At 44.1% G+C, this 7,781-nt stretch overlaps 2 protein-coding genes across 3 annotated transcripts in view; both read left to right on the top strand.

Moving 5' to 3' along the window:
- The window catches only part of LOC147016900 (uncharacterized), a 394,344-nt gene that overhangs the window by 219,822 nt on the left and 166,741 nt on the right, over positions 1-7,781 (top strand). The gene's annotated exons all lie outside the window — the stretch shown is intronic.
- LOC147016901 (tyrosine-protein kinase ZAP-70-like) overlaps positions 5,362-7,781 on the top strand; it is a 116,858-nt gene continuing 114,438 nt past the window's right edge. For both annotated transcript variants that reach the window (XM_085846101.1, XM_085846102.1), the window contains exon 1: positions 5,362-6,657. The gene's annotated coding sequence lies outside the window, so the exon portion shown is untranslated. The remainder of the gene's footprint in view (positions 6,658-7,781) is intronic.

The raw sequence follows: 7,781 nt of genomic DNA, 5'->3' as shown, positions 1-7,781 counted from the left end.
TATATATATATATATATATATATATATATATATATATATATATATATATATATATATATATATATACATACAGGTAAGGGACAAAAAATGGAGACACCAATGTGAAGTCACTTTATGGGTCGTTGGGCCACCATGTGCGGTCAGCATGACTTGTATCTGCCGTGGCATTGAGTCTACCAGTGTCCTGAATTCTGCAAAAGGGATGGAGCACCATTTTCCCATGAGAAAGTCAAAGAACTCACACTTGTTTGATGGAGGTGGAAAATTCTGTCTCAGGTGTCGTTACAGAATATCCCATAAATGCTCGATTGGGCTCAGATCATGGTGACTGACAAGGCCATGACATATGGATAACATCAGTGTCGTACTCATCAAAACATTGAGCAACCACACATGCTCTATGGATTGTGGCATTGCCATCCTGGAAGACACCCCTCCCTGCAGGAGAGAAATGCTGCAACATGGGGTGAAGATGATCACTCTGTACGATTAAGTAGTGATTGGCATTGACCTTGCCTTCTAAGGGAATGACTGCACTCAAACCATGGCAGGAAAATGTACCCCACAACATTACAGAACCACCATAACCCTTCAATGTTGGAAACAAGCACTCAGGGTTGTTGAGTTCTTTACGGACATCTGGTAGATTGTACATGTTGCTGCGTTTGAGCCTGGGGAGTAACTGCTGAAATCTATCTGTCTGGGTTCTTCCCGACATCTTTGTTCTTTATTCCTTTGACATTACTAATTTCATTTATATATTTTAATAATTCTCTTTATTCATTCTAATTCTTGCATTTTCTTTTCTTTCATCTCTAAATTACTCTCTCTCTCTCTCTAGAAAATTTTCTGTACGGCTCACTTGGCTGCACCGACATGGGTTTGAAGGTTTACTTCTTTGGGTTCCTTCTTGCTCTTCCGTTTCAATGGATTGGTGCCACATGTGCACTCGTCCGTTTGTTGAGAACATGGTGAAGGATGATTCATCTGATCATATCACATTTCTCCACTGCTCGGTAGTCCATTGCCTGTGCTTTTTGCACCACTGGACTCACAAACGTGCATTTCCAGGTGTGATGAGGGGTTTGTACACTGCAACCCAACTATGATATCCCGCTCGGTGGAATTTTCGGCGGACCGTTTTTCATGAAACTGGCTGCTCAACTCCCAGGTTGAAGTTTAAAGTCAATTGATCTGCAGTTGCCGCCTGCTTTGTCTTGCACTTCAAATTAATGCACGGATATCATGATCCTGGAGTATGCATTTCCACCCACTGTTGCCCTTTGCTGTGGTGTCTCTCCCTTAGAGTTCCATGCCAACATCACCTTAGACACCGTTGCTTGTGAAACATCAGCAAGTTGAGCTGTCTTTGTCACTGACACTTCTGCCAAATGCGCCACAACAATCACCCCTCTTTCAAAGTCACTGAGGTCTCATCTTGGAGCTATGCTCGCAATAATTTTCAGCAACCAGGTCTGTGTAGCATTTCCATACATGACCCTCAGCTTGCTGGGATGTTATTTGCTTAATTGATACATAGGCCACACTTGTATGGAAGCCGTTGCTTTCAATATATTTGGTGTCCCTCATTTAACTAGGTGTTTCCATATTTATTGTCCACTACAGATACATACTGTAAATGTAGAAACAGTGCCTTCAGAAAGTATTCACACCCCTTGACTTTTTCACATTTTGTTGTGTTACAACCTGAATTTAAAATGGATTAAATTTTAATTTTTTTCCACTGATCCACACAAAATACTCCATAATGAAAAAGTTTCAACTTTTAATACATTTTTACAAATTAACTAAAAATGAAAAGCTAAAAGTCTTGCATCAATAAGTATTCAACCCTTTTGCAATGACACTCCAAATTGAGCTCAGGTGCATCCAATTTCCTTTGATCATCCTTCATATGTCTCTACAACTTGATTGGAGTCCACCTGTTTCCAATTCAATTGATTGCACATTATTGAGAAAGAAACATACCTTTCTATATGAGGTCCCACAGTTGATAATGCATGTCAGAGCAGAAACTCCACTATGAAGTCCAAGGAATTGGCTGTAGAACTCCGAAATAAAATTATGAGGAGGCTCCTTCTAAAATCTTCCCCCTGGGGAAGAATATAAAACAATTTCTAGAATGTTGAAAGTTCCTAAGAGCACAGTGAGCTCCATCATTAGGAAATGGAAAGAATATAGAACTACCCAGACTCTTCCGAGAGCTGGCCGTCCAACCAAACTGAGTAACTGAGCAAGAAGCACCTTGGTCAGGGAGGTGACCAAGAACCCAATGACCTCTCTGATAGAACTACAGAGTTCCTTGGCTGAGATGTGAGAACCTGCCAGAAAGACAACAAATCTAGGCTTCATGGGAGAGTGCCAAGATGGATGCCACTCCTGTGAAAAAGGCACATGACAACATGCCTGGAGTTTGCAAAAAGGCACATGAAAGACTGAGAGCACGAGGCAAAATATTATGTGGTCTGATGAAATGAAAATTGAACTCTGGCTTGAATGCAAGCATGCAAAGTGCTACGTCTGGTGGAAACTGTGCACAGTTCATGACCCACCTAACACCATCCCGACTGTGAAACATGGTGGTGGCAACATCATGCTGTGGGGATTCTTTTCAGTGGCAGGGACTGGGAGACTTGGAAGGCTAGAGGGAACAATGAATGGAGCCAAATAGAGGTAAATCGTTGAGGAGCATCTGCTTTAGAATGCAAAAGTCTTCAGACTGCAGTGAAGATTTACGATCCAACAGGACAATGTCCCCCACACAACACTGGAATGGCTTCAGAACAAGAACGTGAAAGTCCTTAAGTGGCCTAGACAAAGCCCAGACTTGAATCCCATTGAGAATCTGTGGAAAGACTTGAAGAATGCTGTTCGCCGACGCTCCCCATTCAACTTCACAGACCTTGAGCAAATCTGCAAGGAAGAATGGGAGAAAATCCTCAAATTCAGATATGCAAAGTTGATCCAGAACATACCCAAGAAGACTTGAAGCTGTAATTGCTGCCAAAGGCACTTCTACAAAGTATTGATTCAGGGGGTTGAATATTTATTGACAGAAGACATTTCAGCTTTTCATTTTTCATTAATTTCTAAAAACACATTTTCACTTTGTCATTATGGAGAGACAACGCCAGGTCCATCCTCATGCCCCTTCCCCTCCCTCCCCCCACCCCTGCTTCCTCCCTCCTTCCCTCTGGACTCCCACCCCCTTCCGCTGCCTCCCCTGATTAGTGGAGGTTGGCTTTGGGGCCTCTCATTCTCTGCGGATGTGTACAGTGCAAAAACACAAGTTATCTCCGCAGCTGACTTGTAATACCCTCTGTGCCACCACCACTGGGTCACGCTCACGATACACATTTACATGGAGAATTTTTGTCGACCTTCCCTCCCGAATCCCCACGACTAAAGATGAAACCAAGTAGCCCATGTTCACCATGAGGTCCAACTTAGTCCATGTGCCAAATTTGGTGGTAATTGGCCCAGTAGTTTCAGTGTGATTGATGTTTTACACACACACACACCTCACATATATATATATATATATATATATATATATATATATATATATATATATATATATATATATATATATATATATATATATGTTGTTGTTGTTCGTCTTTCGGCTGCTCCCGTTAGGGGTCGCCACAGTGGATCATCTGTTATGATCCGCATATTGATTTGGCACAGGTTTTACGCCAGATGCCCTTCCTGACGCAACCCTGGTCGTCTCTTACGACACAGGGATAAGGATTGGGTTTCGCCATGATTCCGGGCTGCCCTACACCCTCTCATAGCGTGGCCCAGCGCAGAGCTCCCGTCCTCAAGCGATCCTCCAACCCAAGCCTCCGAGTAGCCGGATTACAAGCGCACGCCACTATGCCCGGTATAATTGAACATTCGACATATATCTAATCGATATTTTATTCCTCCACAGTCGGAGGCATCATGTTTTTGGGTTGTCTGTCCATTAATGTTTTTTTGTTACCAAGATAACTTGTGAACCAATGGAGGGATTTCAATCAAACTTGACACAAAGATGGACTGCAATGCAAAAATGAACTCATTCAATTTTGGGTGCAAAATATCATAGGTTAAAGGGCATGTAATATTTAATTGAAAATCCTTTTGTTCCAGCAAGAACTTGTGAACCACTCGAGGGATTAAACCCAAGCTCGGTGCAAGTAGGCCAATAGACTCCAATACAAAAGATGAACTGATTCAACTTTGGGTTAAACAAGTCATAGGTCATGCACCCTTTGGATGTCATTTTCCAGAAAACTCGAGGGAGAAACATCTGATTTCTCTTTATCTCTATCTCTATCTCTATCTCTATCTCTATCTCTATCTCTATCTCTATCTCTATCTCTATCTCTATCTCTATCTCTCTCTCTCTCTCTCTCTCTCTCTCTCTCTCTCTCTCTCTCTCTCTCTCTCTCTCTCTCTCTCTCTCTCTCTCTCTCTCTCTCTCTCTCTCACATGGCCGCTCCTTGCTTCATGTCGTGAGTACCCCTCCTCTGCTGTGCTGTTTCCACTTTCCCCATTTTTCGTTTCCCACGTGTTCGTTTTCTACTTGTGGACTTTTCCTGTGGTTTTTTTTTACAGAGACACAGAGAGACAGAGAGACAGAGAGACAGAGAGACAGAGAGACAGAGAGACAGAGAGACAGAGAGACAGAGAGACAGAGAGACAGAGAGACAGAGAGACAGAGAGACAGAGAGACAGAGAGACAGAGAGACAGAGAGACAGAGAGACAGAGAGACAGAGAGACAGAGAGACAGAGAGACAGAGAGACAGAGAGACAGAGAGACAGAGAGACAGAGAGACAGAGAGAGAGAGAGAGAGAGAGAGAGAGAGAGAGAGAGAGAGAGAGAGAGAGAGAGAGAGAGAGAGAGAGAGAGAGAGAGAGAGAGAGAGAGAGAGAGAGAGAGAGAGAGAGAGAGAGAGAGAGAGAGAGAGAGAGAGACAGAGACAGAGAGACAGAGAGACAGAGACAGAGACAGAGACAGAGACAGAGACAGAGACAGAGACAGAGACAGAGACAGAGACAGAGACAGAGACAGAGACAGAGACAGAGACAGAGACAGAGACAGAGACAGAGACAGAGACAGAGACAGAGACAGAGACAGAGACAGAGACAGAGACAGAGACAGAGACAGAGACAGAGACAGAGACAGAGACAGAGACAGAGACAGAGACAGAGACAGAGACAGAGACAGAGACAGAGACAGAGACAGAGACAGAGACAGAGACAGAGACAGAGACAGAGACAGAGAGAGAGAGAGAGAGAGAGAGAGAGAGAGAGAGAGACAGAGACAGAGACAGAGACAGAGACAGAGACAGAGACAGAGACAGAGACAGAGACAGAGACAGAGAGAGAGAGAGCCCACGGTGTCGCGTCGAGAAAATCGTAGGCCGAAGGCCTGTCATGGCCGCCGGGGAGGTTTTTCTCGTTCACTGTGACCTTGTTCATTGTTAATTCTCAACTTTAATCGTTGATTTCTTGGTGTTTGTGAAAACGCCTTATTTCTCCCGATAAAGTTTACTAACTTGTTTTCTTGAGTTAGAATGGCGGGTGAACGTTTCCGTGTCGAGATGTTCGAGTCACTAACTCGGAAAAACGCTGTTTTTTGCTTCCCTCCCAGTGAGGTGGAACTTCACGACGTGCTTTCCGCCATCGGTAACATCGTCGGTTTACATAATGTTCGTGCTGCTTCTCGCATGAATAAGAAGTTTGTGGTGTTTGTGTCCGAGGAACACATGGTCGCCACGGTGGTTGAGCATGGACTGTTCATCGAACCGAACACTTACCTCTCTGTGTTCGCTTTACAGGCCCCATCAGTTAAAGTTAACATTAATAATATTCCACCATTTATGAGGAACCAGGACTTGTGTAACCAGTTAAACAAGTTCGGTAAGGTTGTGTCGAGTATCTCAATGGTGCCGATGCGTCATGTTAGCGATAAATGTAAACACGTCATGTCCTTCAAAAGAGTGGTTTGTATGATACTACCTGAAAAGGAAAAACACTGAATGTTGGACTCAGTGTAAAAATCGACGGGTTTGAATACAAAATGTTTGCCTCCTCAGAGGTTATGACGTGTTTTTTGGTGTGGAGCTCACGGACATGTGAAGAGTGTTTGTCCCAATGCGGTTACACCGCAAAAACGTGAAGGTGCCGTGAGGAACGATTCTTCCTCACCACAAACTAATGCGGAGAAGGTGAATCGGGAGCCTTGCCCCGCCCCCCCCTCACCGGCTGAGGTGTTCGACGAATTGAACTCGTCCACCCCGACCGGCGTTGGAGAGAGGGTGTGTAATCCTGACGTAATGAATCCACCCCCACCAAACGAGGAGGTGAAAGTGGTTGCTTCCTCTCCTTTACCATCCACTGTACAGGACAGTGTGGACGATATGGAGGTATCTATTACGGATACCAGGAACAAAGGCCAAAAACGGTCAAATGTTGATTCCTTTGACGCTGAGGAGCAGAATAAGGTCCAGATCGTGTCAGGCTCGGTGGATCTCCAAGCCACGTCTCACATTGGAAACCCCTTGGTGGTACCGGAGTCGTGTGTGTGGATGTGGAAACTTCGCTTGCTCCACTGGCCGACTCCGAGCGGGACACAGAGAACGGTGAGGTATCTCAGGATGTTTTAAGTGTTTGTCCTGTTAGCCAAACTTGTTTAGACGAGTCAACAGCTATGTCTGACAGTGATGGAGAAATAGATAAAGGGGAAAATCCCTGTGAGTTAAATGTCAACCCCTCCCTCACAGATGATGATGTAAGGGTTGTGGAGGGGAAGGACGTGGACAAGGCGAATTCGGAGGGTCCATAAACAGAGCAGAACTTTCTGTTGAGCCAAAAGTAAATGTTCCACACGTAATAGGAGAGGCCATCGATGAAGCACTTGATTCAGATGAAACCTCTTCTACCCCACATTTTAGTGCTTTAAGCTCTCAAGAGGATGAGGGTGGAAACGACACAACCTTAGTGTCTCAAGAAAATGTGATTAAATTCCTGGATGAAACATTCAGGAAAAGATATGTTAAAAATCAAATATTACTTCCCGAATTTACACGATTTCATTAAAACTGCAAGGAGTATGATTTGTGATCCTTATCAGGTTAACATGTCAGATCCTCAATTCCAAAGGTTAAGGAAATGTGTTACTCTGGCTGGTAAAGAGCTTCAAGAATAACTAACAGAATGGAGATAAAAGTAGCATCCCTGAACATCAATGGAGGCCACAGTTGTGTGCGTCTCCTCCAGGTATTTCAGCTCTTCCAAAATGAAAAAAGTTGATGTGCTTATGCTACAGGAGACGCATGCAAATGAGTCTTCTGAGGATAAGTGGTGTAAAATCCTTAAAGGTTGTCTCTTTTTTTTTTCTCGAGTGCGCTTGTTGAGGCCAAGGCTGGTGTGGCAATAGTGTTGCATCCTCGACTCCAGCCTTCGGAGATAACTTGTAAGGAAATTTGCAAAGGTTACTTGCTGTCTGTGCAATTTGTCAGTAGTAACCTAAAGATTTGCATGACAAATGTTTACTGTCCTCGTGCTAACTCTGAAAGAGGTGCCTTTCTGTACAAGTTGGCAGAGTTTGTAAGCACCATTGACTTCACCATGTTGTTGTGTCTGGGGGGTGACTACAACTGCACCCTCGACCCACAACTTGATCGGAACACTTGTGAGCCTCATCCACCCAGTGCAAGGCCTTTGGCACAGCTAGTCAAAAAGTTTAAACTGGTGAATGTGTGGC

The sequence above is a fragment of the Eptatretus burgeri genome, chromosome 11 (assembly GCF_056783735.1).
Source record: "Eptatretus burgeri isolate ZD-2024b chromosome 11, Ebu_testis_v1, whole genome shotgun sequence".
NCBI classification, from domain to species: Eukaryota; Metazoa; Chordata; class Myxini; order Myxiniformes; family Myxinidae; genus Eptatretus; species Eptatretus burgeri.
The sequence above is the reverse complement of the archived record's forward strand: the minus strand, read 5'-3'. Positions and strand labels throughout refer to the sequence as shown.